The 19,780-nt window shown below is 37.9% G+C and overlaps 1 pseudogene; it reads right to left on the minus strand.

The window, feature by feature from the left end:
- Nucleotides 1-296: 296 nt before the first annotated feature.
- On the minus strand, nucleotides 297-3,474 carry LOC125415349 (protein phosphatase Slingshot homolog 1 pseudogene; annotated as a pseudogene).
- Nucleotides 3,475-19,780: the final 16,306 nt, after the last annotated feature.

Consider the following 19,780-nt stretch of genomic DNA (forward strand, 5'->3'; position numbering starts at 1 on the left):
AACCTAGGACATGGCAGGCAAGACACTCAGAAACGAGTGTGTGTCCATATCTTTTCAAAGATAGGGCTTAAGGGTCAGTGCTGTCTGTCTCCTGGTTGACAGTTTTCAGGTCGCCTAGGCCCTTCATGTGTGCTATGCTATTTCTGTTTCCTCCCCTCTTCTCTTTGGCAAGAGTGAGAAAATCCAGGATGACTGAAGTTAATACAGATCATGAGTGGCAGTGATCAGGACACCATGAGAACCTCATCCCATGTGGCAGAATACTGGTTAGCTTTTATTCACCCTAGGCTGGCTTTTCAAATGACCTGGGGTTCATGCAAGAAGGAAGAATGACAATATTTGACATCCCACGAGCTGGCAATGGTGGATATGTCAGCCTCATTGGACAGGTCCTCCATGAAGAAGTTGAGACCTCCTAGTTTGGAGATGGAGTGGCAACATTTTAGTGGGAATGACACAGTGAAGCCTGCTAGCTGGAGTCACATCTTGATCTCCTGTGCCCACTGCTTCACCAGCCTTGACTTTCCTTGGACACTGTGGATGCTGTCACTGCTGGAGCTCTGGATCATGTTGGAACTCATGGAGGAGGAGGCTTTTTGGGAGCCCAGGTGGTGAACATTTGTCATGTAGCACACGGTCTTCAGGAAGTCTTTCAAGATGTTACTGGTGTGATATAGGTGGAGGAGGGTAAGAATGGGGTTCTTTACCAAGACTCCTTCTGGAAGTTTCTTATCAGTCCCTGCTTGGCAGTATAGGTCTGCATGTCCAGGCTCCTGGCCATCTTCAGGGGTGCTAGCCTCAAGTCTGCTGGTGGCACTGTCCCAGCAGGTCAATAGTAGTCTGAAGGCTGGATCTTCAACCTCTCTAGTTGTTTGGTGTGCTTTCAGACCAGGCCCGCCTTCTGCAGCTGGATGATGAACTCCTGATGCTGCACCAGGTAGCTATTGGTGGTTGGCTTCTCTGCCTCATTACTGAACAGAAGCCTCAGGTCCTTAGCTCGATCTTTCTTAGTTGACAATTCTTCCTTCACTACTTCTATGCTGGCTGTGTTTTTATTCACAGTGAGAATTCTTCAACAGGAGGGATTTTGGGAGGACTTTTGAGGTTTCTCTGGAAGGCTCTAGAAGATTTGCTAGTGGTTCTGGGGAAACCCCAGCTCCAGAGCCACCAACATCTGGCTTCCTCAAGTCTGCTGGTAGTTGAAGAGGGGATAGGGAGACTGTTGGCTGGATCAGAGGACAGCCTCTCTGGAGCTTGGGACCTGCTGCTCAAGTAGGCCATTGGGGAAGATGTAATATGGGACAGGAAGGCTGGCTGGTTGTAGATGACAAGAGCACTGGGGTCTTCAAGCTGTTCTGTGGAGGCCTCAGCAGGGTAGATGCAGACAGCACAAGATGTGTAGGAAGGCTTCACTTTACTGAGAATTCCAAACACAACATTGCACTCAAAGTCATCAGGGAAGCTCCTCTTGCTGTTATTATTTAGGTTTCTTGGTCAAGTAAAGTGCTATTGAACTGGGTGGAGGACTACTCCCATCTCCCTGCTTTCTGGTCATCTTCTCTACCTGTGGCAAGGAACCACCACAGGTTTTGGAGATCTCAAACTCTAGTTTCCTCTTTACATCCTTTTCACAGAGCCCAGTTCCTTCCTGGGGATGCTGGACCAACTTGTACCTCTGTCAACTGAACTGCATCCTCCAACAGAACAAGCTTAAGATCCTCTAGATGGACCAGGCTGCACATGTCATCATGGTCCGGGAGGAGGAGGGGTCTGAGAGTCTTCAGATGCAATAGGGGAGAGGTGTTCTTCCTGGAGTCTGGCTTCCTGGGAGCCCAGACTAGGTGGTGTCATTCAAGCATGGCAGCTGGGTGTCCCGAGCGTCATCCAGGATCTCTGAATAGAACTCTCTGTACTCGGCTGCAGTGTCATCTGCAAACTGCTGGCAACACATTTTGTTGTGCCACTGCTTATTTGCATCCAGGATGCCTTCATACTCAGATAGCTACCTCATAAAGCCCGCTGCGTGATACTATGCTTCTGCTTCACATAGTTATATGCGTTCTCTGGGGGTCAGCCAAATTCCTTCATCTCGTAGGCTATGACCGTGGATGCAGATCAGCTGATGCCATTTTGTAATGGACCAAGCACTTGGATGATTCCTTTGGCTGTGTTGATAAAATTATAGGCTTCATTCCAGTGGACAAGATCTGTGGTTTCCTCATCATAGAGTCAGATGTATGCAAAAAAATGGGGAAAAACTGTCTTGTAGTAAGGAGGGAACAGCTTGTTGGTTCCCAGCTGCTTAGCCCTGAAATAATCACATAGAAACTGTCTTACTTAAATTACTGCTTGACCCATTAGCTCTAGCTTTTTATTGACTAACTCTTACATATTAATTTAACCCATTTCTAGTAATCTGTGTATCGCCACATAGTTGTGGCTTACTTGCTAAAGTTCCAGCATCTGTCTCCGGTGGCAGCTCCATAGCTTCTCTCTGACTCTGTCCTTCTTTCTCCCAGCGTTCAGTTTAGTTTTCTATGCCTACATAAATTCTGCCCTGCTATAAGTCTAAAGCAGTTTCTTTATTCATTAATGGCAATCACAACATACAGAAGGAAATCCCATATTTTCTGTTTCTCTAGTGATATTTAAAATGTAGTCAACCACTGAGCCCTACAGTTCCTCTATATTGGATGCATTGCACTTAGAGCCAAGATAAAGATAGTCAAAGATAAGGGAAGGCTTTTCTATCTTACCCACGATGAACAACATCCCATTATCGATGAACTCCTGAATTCTTTCAGGTTGCAGTTCATTGCTTCTCCAGTTCGTTGCTGATATTCTTAGAAGTCACATTTTTTCAAGGTTATGGATCATCATGATACTCTGGAGCCTGGCTTTAATGAGATGCTCAGTTCTTTCCCTCTCAGTTGACTTTTCCACAAACAATGCTGGCGAGTCAGGTCTTATGAATTCCAGGTCATCCATGGTGTTCCACTCATTAATGTAGCTCTACTCAAAGCTGATGCAGCGCTCATAGTAGGTGACCCAGATGAGCGCCACCCCAAGGGAAATAGTTGTGCTTCTGTGCCACTTCACAGGACTTGTGAAGCACTTGCAGGCAGACCATATGACCTGGATAGACAAGGGCTTGCAGACATCTGTCCTGTCAGTTGTGCTCACATTGAACCCACTTTCCTTAATTAAAAAATCAAATGCCAGCAAAGCGTTCTCCTCATTGTTCTGGTGCCCACTGGTGTATATCACAACCATGTCCAGATGCTCTCTAGGAAGACTCCGCTGGTCCTGAGCACTGTTTCCCTACTGTAGGCCACTCTTGACCATGAAAAAGTTCTCAATCAAGCTGAGGTTCAACTTATGTTCCTCATCACTGCCACCCTCCAACTCACTGACGCTTGCAGAGGAAGACACAGTGCTGAGTGTGGGAAAGCACTGCAGGGTCATTAGGGACATTGTCTTTGAATTGTTCTTCTATTGCTAGATAAGTGGCTGAACCTTAAATATAACAGGAGAGTGGGATCATTGTTGATTCTGTTATTCATAGGAGGGTTTTGTTTATTCTTTCTTTTTAAAATTTTCTTTTTAAAATGGGAAAAATGAAGAGAAGCATAGTACAAGTTTTGTGTGTCTGCTTCATATTTGGATTTATACCAGGCATTTTATAAGTATCAGCCCTTTAAACCTGCTGGCTAATAAAGAACTGAATGTAGATTGTCTGCCACATAGTATTACATTAATTGAGGAATAATGATGTACTATAGACATTGGAGATACCTGTACTTGACTTTCCAAAATTGTTACATAGTTAAGCTTCAGTTTTCTCATCTGAGCAAGTAAGATGACAGCAAATGTTTGTCTTTTTTAGTTTACAGGCATCAAAAGTAAGCAGTGCTGTGTAGTAACTACCTACTTTAGTACTTCACAAATATGTCTCCATGCATACTATGCTATCTAATTTGTGTTTCTTAACTAAGTGATTACTAAAAATGGCTTGAGCAGTCAAGTGAATCTTAAAATATATAGCCAGATATCTATGAGTTAATTATGCTGTAAATTTTGATGAGACTACAAGGATAAAAAGGAAATTATAAACAATTTCTAGTAATATATAGATAATAATAGCCATATATATTTATTTATGATTGTATGTATATAGTACATCTTTCGTGTATGATTTATAGACATGGAAATTCATAAATAGTATGATGACAATTTACCAGGAATGTCTTCTAATGGGAGCAGAAATCAAAGATTCGAAGGTTGAAGTAATGAGGACTAAGGCTCAGGAATTTATATTGAATCGAGTTTTCTTTCTATTTCAACTCAAGTCACTTTTTCTGTGTGATGTCATGTTCTCCCTCTCCATGTTGAAATTTTTTACTAGCTTGATCCTATACAACTTTTTTACAGGTAAATACACATATTGTTAGGTCATGTGTGAGGCAGTTACATCGTGTTCAGAGGACAGGCATTTACAGCACTCATCTCATCCACTGGCTCTTACATTCTTTCCAAGCCTCTCTTCTGTGATGTTCCCTGAAGCATGTGACTGGTATTGTTATAGACATCCCATTTATGATTGAGTACTTCCAATCACCCTGTCTCAGCCTTTGAACAGAAATAAAAATAAATATTTAGAAGAAAATTTGATAGCATGACCACTTAGAAAAACAATAGATTTTTCGCTTAAGATTATGACTTTTGTGGATACTGTTTTTAAACATGTTATAACTCCAGGCATAAATTTCTTTTGGTGGAGTAGGCATCAAAAAGCTACTGCAACAGCTCAGCTTTGAATACTAAAGTTGTATTGGTTTTAACTAGAAACAATAAATAGCAACAGTCTTTCTAATAGAGGATAGTGAACTTACATTTGAAAAATTCTAGCAGGTATGAATAAAAATCATTCTGTTGCACAATGTAAACAATCTCTTCTCTATATGGTCTAAATATTATATGGTAAGTCATGCAATTTGCTTCTTCTGTGTCTTTGCAGAAACTCAGCTCTACTGTATCTTTTTGGCTTTTTGGATGAAAGAATATTTTATTAGGACATTGACTCTAATGTTTGAGTCACAGATGCTTAAGCCACTCTTTGATGCTCATTTGTATAAAATTAACCCACATTATTTTGTTGTGGTATATACATTACACATAGTACTGGGTTTCATAAAGACAATTTCATACATTTATATAATCTACAAAATTGTAAGGTCAACAAATGAAAGAAAATATGTATTATTTTGCCACACAAAATTCAATAAGACCATTTTAACTGCATCCTTTTTCTTGAAAATGACATAATTTTGTTTTATGACTAAATAAAATTCATTTTACATGAATAGACATTTTTTCTGATTCTGGAAACCTATGTAAGTCCATAATTTGGTTATTGTTTATGGTGCTGCATGCATATACAATTATATCATTGAGATACTGACTTAGATCCCTTTGGGTGAATATCCAGGAGTAGTACAACCGAGTCATATGGTACTTCCATTTTTCATTTCCTGAAGAATCTCCAGATTGTAGGGGCTGGACTAATTTGCATTCACATCAGCAGTGTACAAGGATTCCACTTTCTCCACATTCTCATCAACATTCATTGTCATTTGTTCTCTTAATGAATGTCATTCTGAATGGGATGAAACAGAATCTCAATGTAATCTTAACATAGATTTTTCCAGTGGTTGGTGATGTTGAACATTTTATCATAATACATGGATTTTTGATGAGATTTTAGGATGAGGTTGAGCATGCATAGGTAATTTCAGAAAAAACTTGGACATTTGCTCTTATAGTAAATCAAGCTTTTCCAATCAATCACATACCAAGAAATGTTCCAGAACTATTCAGCAATAGAAACTATGGGAAATGAACTTGCTATTTATAGATGAATATAGAATGCTGTTGGTTGTATGTGAGTTGATTATAATGTGCATTTAAAAAAGTTCATTTTGAACAAGATGAAGAAACACTAAAGCTTATATCTACTTATTTTTCCTTCATCTACCCAAGGGCCAGTCTCTTTTGTTCATGATGCTAGTGTTCCAATAGGTATCAAGCAAAAACTATAGTTTACAATATAATATTAGTTAAGCTTATTTATCTTTGAAACCAGAGAATATTTAATATCTTCATCTAACCTGATTTTGATTTGTGTTGTAAATACATCTGAACTATTATTAAAGCAAACATATGCCCCTGTTTAAAAATTTGTTACTAATTAATGGTTTCTTTACTAGGTAGCTATTTGTGTCATTTAGATAGACAAAAAGATAGGGATTTTTCAGGAAGGAATTTAATTTTAATGAAAATTAATAAAAAATGAACTTGCAAAATAATAATTTAATTAATAATTTAATAACTCAGAGAAAACTATGTGTTGATGTGTCTTCCCTTGGACTTTAATCATCTATATGTGCGTATATGTTCTTCAACCATTTCAGATTCTAACATGTATGCAGCTTTAAATCTTTTCTATATATGTATTTTATCACGTCACTTAAGGAGCACATTATACTTGCTTCTCTACTAATGAAAGTATTTTCCATATATTTCCTGTTATTATTACATATTTTCATTAATAATCTGTATTTTATAGTCATTGCTTGGGCTCTAAAAAGTTCCTTAATATTGATTCTTAGAAGTTGAATTATTGGGCCAAAGACTGCTTTAAAGAATACTTTTGATCCATATAACTGGAATCCTGATGAAGTCATTTGTACTCCTACCTACAGTATATGATGGCAAATATTTCTTTGCCCTTTAATAACTTTGCACCAGTTTTTTAAATTGAAATATAATGCAACAGTCAAATTTTAAAAAATCATATGTACAATTAAAAATTAAAAGCTCCATATGAAAACAAAAAGGGGTGCATTTATTTGATGCATTTTATTTTATTTAGCCCAGTATATCTAAGAAATTATTTCAACATATGATAAATATATTTTTCTATTCCTACTTTTCTGTCATAAGGCTTTAAATTTCAATGTTTTATGTTTACCAACTTCCATCTAAGTTTGAGCAAGGTGGATATCAAATGGCTAGTCATTACTCTAGTTAACAGCATAGCCATTAAATATATTAAATATATGCTTGGCACTTCGATAGTAGAAAAATGACATTTATAAGTCAGTTTAATTTCACTTATAATTACAAACAATGATGGGTATTTTCTCACATGTTATGTTTGAGTGAAATGTAACAGTTCTCATTTTATATAAACGTCTATAGGATATAGATTGAAGTTTCTGTTCTATCTTGTCACACAGCAATTCATTCCCAAAGAAAGACACAGAGATTATAAACTGTTTGTCCTATTAGCTCAGGCTTATTACTAACTAGCTCTTACAACTTGAGTTAACCCATAATTCTTGTCTATGTTTAGCCATTTGACTTGATACCTTTTCTCAGTAAGGCATTCTCGCCTTACTTCATCTGCATCTGGCTTGTGACTGATTCTCTTCCTTTCCTTTCTCAGAATTCTCTTAGTCTGGTTGCCCCGCCTATGCTTTCTGCCTGGCTACAAGCCAATCAGCACTTTATTAAACTAATACAAGTGGAAATCTTTACAGTATACAAGAGCATTATCCCACAGCATTAATATGTCAATTCATACACAGGAAACATTCCTATGGTATTTTCCCCAGCTTCAAATACTAAGTTATAATCTGAGTATTCAAATTTGTCTATTTTGTTTGTGATTATTTTTAATGCTTATATTCTTTGGACAGTCTTTACCATTATAAAACAGCTAGATACTTACTTTCAGGTTTTATTGTTTTAGGTTTTTCTTTTTAAAGCTTACCTTATTAATCCACCTGGGCTTTATTAGGCTGATTGTAAGAGGTAAGGGTAACGTTTACTGTCTTCTCATATAACTATCTTTCACAATAGAATTTTCCTTATATTTTTAGCTTAGACTACTAAGGAATAGGCTTCTTTATGACATTTGAACACAGACTTAGTATTGGTTTCCTGCCCTCTGCCTTCCTTTGTTCTTCAGCTCCTTGCCTAACCTTCCTTGATTGTAACATAATTACAATTACAATTTCTTTTCTACTATTTTTTATTATTTCTGTGTAATAAACTAACAATTTTAATTAACTTTGCAGGTAGTAGACTTTTAGCATTTAAAATATAAGTTTATATTCACACTTTAATTTTGTCTATCACATATCATATTTATTGTTTCACCTTTCTTCTAGAAAACATTTGTAGTAATATTGTAAATCTTCAAACAATTGTATTGTTATTGTTTTATTTATAGTGAAAATATATTCGTTTTTCATACATTATATCCAACCACATTTTTCCATCCCTCCACTCTACCCAGCTTTTCCCACCTCTCATCTCACCTGGACCCTCTCCTCTGTCCATTTCCACTTCAGAAAGGGGAAGTCCTCTAAGAGGCAACTCCAAACATGACAAAACAAGATATGGTAAGATAAAGTAAAAATCCTGATAGTGAGGCAGGACAAGGCAACATAATAGAAGGAAAGGAGTCCCAAGAGCAGCCAAAGGAGTCAAAGATATGCCCCTTCCCCCTGGTAGAATGCTTAGCACTGCACCCCCATCTGCGCTCTATGTACTACAATAGAGTTCATGAGCTTCAGGCAAGGGGCTGGAGGTTGAAATACTCAAACACACAGAGAGACATATAGACACATGGATGTCTAATTACTGGTAAGAAACCCTTTATTCAATAGCACCATGGAGGCTTATATACCCAACAGTCAAGTGGGCCAACAGGTAAAAATCTTATCCTCTGATCCTCAAGGCAAGGCAAAGCTTTTAGTAACTCTAATTAAAAGGGTCTAGCAGGGAAGAGCAGCTGGAGGCCAGGACTCCAAATGGTCCCAACAGTAGAATTCCCATAAAAATACCAAGCTAACAACTATAACATATATACATAGAAATTGGTACAGACCCATACAAGCCCTGCACTTGCTTTTCCAGTCTCAATGAGCCCTAGTTAGTTGATTTAGTGGGTCATATTTTTCTGGTGTCCTGCATTCCCTCTGAGTCCCATGATCTTTCCTACCCTTCTTCTGTGGGATTCCCCGATCTCTGAAGGGAGGGCAAGAGGTGCCCCATGACCTACACTGCATGGATGATCAAGAAACAAAAACTGAGTAACCTAGAAACCTAGGATAGAACCAAATATGTCTGGCAAAAAATTAATGAAATGACACCTAATAATATCCCACTGTATTCACAGATTGGAACTTTGTCCAGTTGTGATCAGAGACACTGTCTCTGGCAACAGATGAGAGTGGGTGTGTCTGTGGCTTACCTGCTAAAGTTCTGATGTCGGTTTCCCATGGGGCCTCATGGCTTCTCTCTGACTCTGTCTCCTTGCTCCCAGGATTCAGTTTAGTTTTCCCCACCAAGCTCTGTTCTTTTATAGCTCAGCTATAGGCCCATAGCAGTTCCTTTATGAACCAGTGATATTCACAGCATACAGAGGGGAATCCCACATCAGCCAGTTATTAATTATTGTTATTTACTTATTTATTATTTCTTTATAAATAATACCATTCAAAATTTCCACTTCCTCCCCTCCTCCCAGTTTCCTCCTGCTACCCCACTCATCCTCCCTCTCGCCCTCCAGTCCTAAGAGAGGGTAGGGTACCCTGCACTGTGGGATGTCCAAGGACCTCCCCACCCCATCCAGGCTTAGAAAGGTATGCATCCAAATAGACTAGGATCCCAAAAAGCCTGTACATGCAATAGAGACAAATCCCAGTGTCATTATCATTGGCTTCTCAGTCTTACCCAATTGTTAGTCACATTCAGAGGTGTAACATGAGGGCCGGCTTGTTGGGGTTTCTGTCCTGCCCAGTACCCCACAGCCGACAAGTCCCCCAAAAAATCACACACAGGACTCCATAAATTTATAAACTGGTTGGCCCATTAGCTCAGGCTTCCTGTTAACTCTTATAGCTCATATTAACCCATTATTCTGATCTATGTTAGCCATATGAATTGGTACCTTTTTCAGCTGTCAGCTCACATGTTGCTTCTTCAGTGATCTGGGCAGGAATGCCAGAGCAATCTTCTTGCTTCCCAGAATATTCCTGTTCTAATCACCCCGCCTCCACTTCCTGTCTGGTTGATCCACCTATACTTCCTGCCTGGCCAATCAGCATTTATTTAAAACATGATTGACAGAATACAGACAATTCTCCTGCACCATTTCCCCCTCTTCTTTTTAAACAAAGGAAAATACCCATAGTCCATTTGTTGGGAATGTGGACGTAGTATTTCAGGCTATTTCCTGCTGGTTGGGGGTGCTGATAATCTTATGGGGACCTAAAGAAAATTTAGAGTTATAATCAAGTCCTGACTGGAGCATCCTGTGAGTCTTGATCATCTCGGGCAGCAGTCTTGAATCTGTTCTGTATGTAGAATTCAGACATCCAGGCCATCTGTTCCTGGAGATTTCTTGGGTGGCCTTCCTTGATCAAATCTAATTTTTCTTAGCTCAGAATGAATCCACAACTTCTCATTTCCTGTGAAAACAAAAGCACAATCTCTTCTCCAGAGTAACATACATTTTGACTTCAATTTTGAAGCCAAAGTATTTTTAAAATATCTATCTTAGATTAATTCAGCAACATTTATATGCAAATATCTTTTAGCAGCTGTTGCTCCTTCCTCAGCATTCAAACAATTCAAAGAGAGCATAATAGCATACAGTATCAAGATTCTCTGTATATTTTCCATCTTTATTTTAACCTTTATTTCTTCTGTTTTTACTTTTACTTTTTGAGACAGGATCTCTGTATATCTTTGTCCTGGAATAACTCTGTAGATCAGGCTGTCCTTGAACTCACAGAGATCCTTCTGTCTCTGCCTCCCCAACGCTGGGATTAAAGGTGTCTGCCACCACACCTTGAATTCACAGAGGTCTGTCTGCCTCTGCTTCCCAAACTTTGGGATTTAAGGAGTGTACTACCACACCTCGAATTCAGAGAGATCTGTCTGCCTTTGCCTCCCAGTCATTGGGATTAAAGGTATGTACCACCACACCCAACTACCCTCTTTCTCTCTCTTTTTTTTAAACTTTAAGAACTTTAACTTTTAGCCTGCATATATTTTTAACACACTGTAAACCATTTAGAGGTTTTCTTCATCTTTGAATCTCTCTTTACTGTATATCTCTCTTTTTCTGACTACATGAGTTGTTAAAGAGAATATTAGAGCCATGGCTTTGATAGCTGAACCCAGCCCATTCCTTAACTTTCCAGCCTCATGGCGGAGGTACCGCTGGAGCCATTTTTCTTGTCACAACTCTGTGGCGCTTCAAGGTCCCTGTCAGCAAGCAAACTGCAGCATTCTGCTCACAGACCACATTCAGTTGGACTGCCTACCTAAAAGAGTCAGAGTTTGCCCTGGCAGGACAGTCCAGAAAGCCAGCATTTTAAAACAGCATAACTTTTTTCCTGCTACTGCTGAAAACCGAAAAGTATGCATTCAGCTTTTCATCAACACCGTTTAAGTATTTTGTGGCAGGACTTCTTAATGAGCTGCAGGGTTTTGCAGCAAAAGCTGAGTCAGGAAGCCTCTTTTAGATGAGAGCCTTGCTTGCCTCTAGCAAGCAGAACAGACCTGAGAAATTGCTGCTACCAATAAAACATGATTTACTCTATTCTTTCTCAAGCTTTCTGTGGATTCAGTTATCCATGTCTGGGCACCATATGTAACATGAGGGGCCAGCTTGTTGGGGTTTCTTGTCCTGCCCGGTACCTCACAGCTGGCAAGTCCCAAAGAAAATCACACACAAGACTCCATAAGATTATAAACTGATTGGCCCATTAGGTCAGGCTTCTTATTAGCCCTTGTAACTTATATTAACCCATTATTCTGATCTATGTTAGCTATATGGCTTGGTACCTTTTCCAGCTGTCAGCTCACATGCTGCTTCTTCGGTGGTCTGGGCAGGAATGCCGGAGCAAGTTTCCTACTTCCCAGAATACTCCCGGTCTCTTTGCTGCACCTCTACTTCCTGTCTAGCCTTCCCGCCTATACTTCCTGCCTGGCCAATCAGCGTTTTATTAAAATATGATTGACAGAATACAGATAATTCTCCCACACCACAGAGGGTCCAGTTTGATCCCATGTTCTTTCTTTCAGTCCCAGTCCAGCTGGATTTGGTGAGCTCCCATGAGATCAGGCACACTGTCTCAGTGGGTGGACCAACCCCTCCCAGTCCTGACTTCCTTGCTCATATTCTCTCTCCTTCTGCTCTTCAACTACACCTTGAGAGCTCAGCCCAGTACTCCCATGTGGGTCTCTGTCTCTATCTCCATCTGTCACCAGATAAAATTTCTATAATTATATTCAAGATAGGCATCAGTCTAACTATCAGACAAGGCCAGTTCAGACACCCTCTTTTCCACTGCACAGGGTCCTAGCTGGGGACATCCCCATGGATACCTGGGAACCCCACTAGAGCCAAGCCTCTTGTCAACCCCCAAATGACACCCCTAATTAAGATATCTTCTTCCCTACTCCCATATCTGTCCTTCTGCCATCTCAAATATCCCACTCCCTCAAGCGCCTCCAACCCTCCCCTTATGTCTTCTCTCTCCCCATCTCCCTTCCCCCCACATCACACCCACCTCCATGCTCAAAACTTTTGCCTAGTGATGTTATCTGCTTACAATTTCCAGGAGGATCTATATATGTTCTTCTTTGGTTCACCTTATTACTTAGCTTCTCCAAGATTGTGAACTATAGGCTCCATGTTCTTTGTTTATGGCTAGAATCCACTTATGAGTGAGTACATACCATATTCATCTTTTTTTCTGTCTTGGTTATCTCATTCAGGATACTGTTTTCTATTTCCATCTATTTGCATACAAAATTCAAGGTGTTATTGTTTTTTACCACTGAGGAGTACTCTAATGTGTAGATATGCCACACTTTCTTTATCCAGTCTTCCATTGAGGGGCATCTAGGTTATTTCCAGGTTCTGGCTATTGCAAATAAAGCTGCTATGAACATAGTTGACCAAATCCTTTTGTAGTATGATAGGGCATCTCTTGGTTATATTCCCAAGAGTGCTATTGCTGGATCCTGGGGTAGATTGATCCCGAATTTCCTGAGAAACCGCCACACTGATTTCCAAAGTGGTTGCACAAGTTTAGATTCCCACCAGCAATGGATGAGTGTTCCCCTTACTCCACATCCTCTCTCCCATTGGCTATCATTGTTGTTTTTGATTTTAGCTTTTCTGACAGGTGTAAGATGGTATCTCAAAGTTGTTTTGATTTGCATTTCCCTGATTGCTATGTAAGTTGAACATGTCCTTAAGTATCTTTTGGCCATTTGAAATTCTTCTGTTGAGAACTCTCTGTTCAGTTCAGTAATCCATTTCAAATTGGGTTAATTAGAATTTTAATGTCTAGTTCCCTGATTTCTTTGTATATTTTGGAGATCAGACCTTTCTCTGATATGGGGTTGGGGAAGATCTTCTCCCATTCAGTAGGTTGCCTTTTTGTCTTAATGACTGTGTCCTTTGTTTTACAGAAGCTTCTCTGTTTCAGCAGGTCCCATTTATTCATTGTTGCTCTTATTGTCTATGCTAATGGGGTTATATGTAGGAAGAGGTCTCCTGTGCCCATGTATTGCAAGCCACTTCCCACTTTCTCTTCTATCAGGTTCACTGTGGTTGAATTTGTATTGTGGTCTTTAGTCCATTTGGACTTGGTTTTGTGCATGGTGATAGATAGATACAGATCTATTTTCATTCTTCTAAAGGTTGACATCCAGTTATGCCAGCACCATTTGTTGAAAATGCTTTTTTTCTTCCATTGTATAATTTTAGCTTCTTTGTTAGAAATCAGGTATTCATATGTTTGTGAATTAATATCCAGGTTTTCAATTTGATTCCATTGATCATCATCTCAGTTTTTATGCCAATACCAAGCTGTTATCATTAGTGTAGCTCTGTAATAGAGTTTGATGTCAGGGATGGTAATGCTTCTGGAACTTCCTTTATTGTATAGGATTGTTTTTGACTATGCTGGGTTTTTTGGTTTTCCATATAAAGTTGATTATTGTTCTCTGAAATCTGTGAAGAATTTTGTTGGGATTTTGATGGGGATTGCATTGAATTTATAGATTGCCTTTGGTAGAATTGCCATTTTTACTATGTTGATTCTACCACTCCAAGAGCAGGAGAATACTTCCATTTTTGGGTATCCTCTTCAATTTCTTTTCTCAAAGCCTTAAAGTTCTTGTCAAAGAGATCTTTCATTTCCTTGGTTAGAGGTACCCCAAGATACTTTATGCAATTTATGGCCATCATGAAAAGTGATGTTCTCTGATTTCTCTCTCTGCTTCTTTATCCTTTGTGTTTAGGATGGCTCCTGATTTTTTGAGTTGATCTGCCACATCACTTAAGGTACTTGTCAGCTGTAGGAGTTCTCTGGAAGAGTTTTAGGGGTCACTTATGTACACTATCATATCATCTGCAAATAACAAAAGTTTGACTTCTTCCTTTCCAGTTCGAATTCCCTTGATCTCCTGAGGTTGTCTTTTTGCTTTTGCTAAAATTTCAAGAGCTATGTTGAAGAGATATGGAAAGAGTGGACACCCTTGTCTTGTTCCTGATTTTAGTGGAATCACTGTAAGTTTCTCTCCATTTAATTTGATCTTAGCTGTCGGCTTGTTGTATATTACTTTTATTATATTTAGATATGATCTTTGCATCCCTAATCTTTCCAAGACCTTTATTATAAAGGGGTGTTGGATTTTGTTAAATGCTTTTTCAGCATCTAATGAAATGATCATATGGGTTTTTCTTTCAGTTTATTTATTTGATGGATTACATTGGTAGATTTTTGTATGTTGAACCAGCTCTGCATCTTTGGGATGAATCGTACTTGATCATAATGGATGTATTTTTTGAAGTGTTCATGGATTCAGTTTGTCAGTATTTTATTAAAAATTTTTGCATCAATGTTCATGAATGAGGTTTGTCTGTAATTCTCTTTCTTGGTTGTGTCTATGTGTGGTTTTGGTATCAGGGAAACTATAACTTCATAAAAAGAGTTTGGCAATGACTCTTCTGTTTCATTTATGTGGAACACATTAAGGAGTATAGGTATTATCTCTTCTTAGACATTCTGGTTGAATTCTTCACTAAAACCATCTGGTCCTGTGATTTTTTTTTGTTTGTTTGTTTGGAGGTTTTTGATGACAGCTTCTATTTCCTTACGACTTATATGTCTATTTAAATTGTTCACCTGGTCTTGATTTAATTTGGGTATATGATATTTATCTAAAAAAATGTCCATTTCTTTTAGATTTTTCCATTTTGTGGCACACGGGCTTTTGTAGTAAGACCTGATGATTCTCTGAATTTCTTCAGTGTCTGTTGTTAGGTCCCCCTTTCCATTTCTGTTCTTGTTAATTTGAGTGTTCTCTCTCTGCTATTTGATTAGTTTGGATAGGGTTTTGTCAATATTATTGAATTTCTCAAAGAACCAGTTCTTTGTTTCATTGATTCTATGTATTGTTTTCTGTGTTTCTATTTTGTTGACTTCAGCCCTCAGTTTGATTATTCCCAGTTTGCTACTCCTCCTGGGTGAGTCTGCTTTTCTTTTCTAGAGCTTTTAGGGTGGGTCCTGTTAAGTCTCTAATGTGAGCTTTCTCCATTTTCCTTATGTGGGCACTTAGTGCTATGAACTTTCCTCTTAGCACTGCTTTCATAGTGTCCCATAGGTTTGGGTATGTTGTGTCTTTATTTTCATTGAATTCAAGGAAGACTTTAATTTCTTTCTTTATTTCTTCCTCAACCTAGTGGTAGTTCAGTAGTTGACTGTTCAGTTTCCATGAGTTTGTAGGCTTTCTGGGGATAGAATTGTTATTAAATTCTAATTTTATTCTATGGTGATCTGATAAGATATGGGTGATTGCTAAAATTATTTTGTATCTGTGGGTGTTTTCTTTGTTACCGAGTATGTGATGAATTTTCAAGAAGGTTCCATGAGGTGCTGAGAAGAAGGTATATTCTTTTTTGTTTTAGTGGAATGTTCTATAGATGTCTGTTAAGTCCATTTGATTCTTTACCTCTGTTAGTTCTCTTCTTTCTCTGTTATGTTTCTGTCTCTTTGACCTATCATTGGTGAGAGAGGAGTGTTGAAATCTCCTACTATTAGTGTGTTGGGTTTGATGTATGATTTGAGTTCTAGTAATGTTTCTTTTACATATGTGGGTGATTTTATATTAGGGGCATAGATATTCAGGATTGAGGCTTCAGCCTGATGAATTATTCCTGTTCTGAACATAAAGTGTCCTTCTCCATGTCTTCTGATTGATTGTAGTTTGAAGTCAATTTTGTTAGATATTTGTATAGCCACACTCACTTGTTTCTTAGGTCCATTTGATTGGAAAACCTTTTTCCAACAATTTACTCTGAGGTAATGTCTGATTTTGTGGTTGAGGTGTATTTCTTGTAAATAGCAGAATGTTGGATTCTGTGTTCATATCCATTCTTGTAGCCTGTATCTTTTTATAGGTGAATTGAATCCATTAATAATAAGTGATATTAATGACTATTGGTTGTTAACTCCAGTTATTGTTTTTTCGTGGTAGTGTTAGATGTATGTCCTATTATGCGTATTGTTGGCTTCCTTTTTCTTTTCATCCCTTGATGGTTCTTTTTTCTTTTGTATCTTTTTAATCTTAAAAGATTAAATAGCTGACATTTAATTAGATTTTGAAGCCTAAATTATTCTAAGGTAGTTCTTATTTCTTTGGAGGTATGTCTCATCTTCAGTACTGATCATGAATCCTGTTAAAAAGAAACATATAGACTTATATCAAGACTTAGTTTTAATCTCTGTGTCTAAAATTGGCTATTCAATTTCAAGCCATTGATCAAATTACTCTTATGTTGTCATATATGAGTGAAGAATACCTGAAACCACCAAATTTCTAGGTTGTAAAGGAATATATGATTTAAATTCTACTTCATTATATTCTAATAAATAGAATTTATGGAATATTTTATGTGAACCAGACAGTTTGCAGGGTCCTGAATGCTAATTATCTTTCAAACTAACTTTACAAAAAGATGTTTTGTTACCAATGTATTAAAGATGAGTGTATGTCTCAAAAATTAACAAACTTTGCCAATATTTTCCTTTAAATAGTAGATTTTATGTTGGGGATACAATATACATTGCTCTGCAGCAAAGTCTTAGTGACAATTAAGATGCAGTTATGAAACAGTTCTTGAATCTGGCTGTTCATTTTGTCAGTTTCAGACTTGGGACATCTCTTAGTATGCCATTTCTGACTTAGTAGCAAGAAGCCCAAAATATTAGTTATATAAATCATATCTGAGATCTAGGATCTAAATAGTATAGTATACAGTTAATGTAGTTCTCTTCATGTATCGAACTGAACTACTAAATTTTCTGAGCCTTATTTTTAACCTATATTACACTGGTGCTATTAGTATTCATTCCTTCAATTTTCTTATATAAATCTGATTTAAAAACTGGCCCTACCTAAATTTATGCTGTGTACTTCCTCATTTATGTGCTTATTATCTTGTTATTTACTTACCCAAAATTCAATAAAGCTGGCTGGAGAGGGGGTTATGTTTATAGCATCTGCCTGTGCCTACTTACTTTATGTCCAGAAACATGAATCCTATGAAGAATTCATCTGTGAATGACAATGACACAACTCTAGGCTATATAGGCTTATAGTACGCATCAAGCAATTAAAATGCAATATATCAGTTGTTTTGATATCAGGAGATGATGTTGTGGGACTAATGTAGGAAGTTCAGACAGACCATTCTTTAAACGAGTCATGTATAAGTTAGTTGAAACTAAGGATTAATTGAATTTCCTAGTCAAAGAGGTCTAACAAGTTGTTAGTTTGGATACAGTGATATATATGTATGTAGAATTGCAGATAGTGAAAATAAAACATTTTGAGCTTTTTTAAATCACCACTTTTACAACTTAAACCACAGCAAAATATAACAATCAAACTTTTTTCCATGCCAAAAAGCATTAAAACATCAAATCCTGTCAATTTTTAGTGTGCATGATCTTAGGAAGCAAACATAAAGCTCAGTGACCCTTCAAGAACAAGGTCCTACCCTAGTCAATTGAGAATTCCTCACCTTTGGTCATATTTACTCAGGGCTTTGCACAGCTTGCTGTGTTCACTTTTTTCTTGGATACTGTTAAAACAGGCACAATCTCTTTGAATTGTTTTAAAGATTTTGTAGTGCTTGGGATGTTGCTCTAGAGATGTGTTTAGTATGCACATGTTCCTTTATCTGACTCCAACACTGAATGAAGAAACAAATACTTTGCAAAAGTTTCAATAAGATTTGAAGACAAGAAGGGAGAAGCAGAATAATGGTAGAATTTGTTTTTAACTAGGTAAGGTAGGGATTATATTTTGAGTATAAAATATTCCCATAGGTGCAGGAGGTGTACACTCCCTTCTCAACTGGTGGTTCTGTTCTGGGAAATACTGGAAACTTTGGGAGGTGGGGCCTGCTAGAAGGAGGTAGTTTACTAAAGGCTTTCTGTTGAATGGTATACTTTGTTTGTCTCCCTGGTCTGATTCATGGCTACCATGAGGTACTCAGCTAGTTGCCTTCCACCATCATTATTTGCCTTTAATAGGCCCAAAATCAATAGAGTCAGTAGACCAAGAAGAGAAATCTTTGAGAGCACAGACTGAAATCAATCTTTCCTTCCTTAAGCTATTTTTTTCAAAAATATTTTGTCACAGAAATGGCAAACTGGGTGATTAATAACTTTTCTTTGAAAAGTTTTTACTCTGTGTGAATGAGGGTAGTGTGGGTGATGTAATTTCTTTCTGTGATGCAGCATTCATTTATTCCAAACTTCACACTTCCTCTTTGTTTCTGCTTTCCTTTTCTTTTGAGTCATATTTTATATATATTCCAAGGAATAAAAGAAAATAACAATACTCAAAAGGTACACTACTCAACAAATAGACTCAAGTCTTGTTAGCAGATTTTATTGTGCTTAAGATAGCATTATCTATGCTGTTTTTATAACATGGAATATTGAAAACTTAGTGGAATATTTTTGAAATATTTAGATAGTTTTTAAAAATCTTTGCCTTTTAATTAGTTAGCTCTCCTAGATGACCTAAGCATTATTTTCCTCATTTGGTGTGCTTCTGATTGAAAATTTGTTACTTGAATCTTTGCAGACCTATGGCATCTTCATAGGGGCATTTTTTTTAACACAAAAAGATATTTTAAAAATTCTTCCCTTCTCCCTTCCCTCTCTCCCTCGCCCCTTTCCTTCAACCTCACCCCAACCCCTGCCCCCCACTCATGCTCACAACTTTTGCCCTGCAATCTTATTTGCTTCCAATTTCCAGGAGGATCTATATGTTTTTCTTTGGGTTCGCCTTGTTATTTGGCTTCTCTGGTCTTGTGAACTATAGGCTTAATCACCTTGGTTTATGGCTAAAGTCCACAAATGAGTGAGTACATACCATATTCAGCTTTCTGGGTCTGGATTGTCTCACTCAGGATAGTGTTTTCTATTTCTATCCATTTGCATGCAAAGGTGGAGATGGAGAAAGGGCAGATATAGGAGAAGGGAAGAAAATACCTACATTAAGAGGTCCATTTTAGGGTTGGCAAGAGGCTTGGCTCTAGAGGGGATCCCAGGTTCCCATGGGGATATCCCCAGCTAGGTCCTTGGACAGCAGAGGAGAGGGTGCT

The sequence above is a fragment of the Myodes glareolus genome, chromosome X (assembly GCF_982192425.1).
Source record: "Myodes glareolus chromosome X, mMyoGla1.1, whole genome shotgun sequence".
NCBI classification, from domain to species: Eukaryota; Metazoa; Chordata; class Mammalia; order Rodentia; family Cricetidae; genus Myodes; species Myodes glareolus.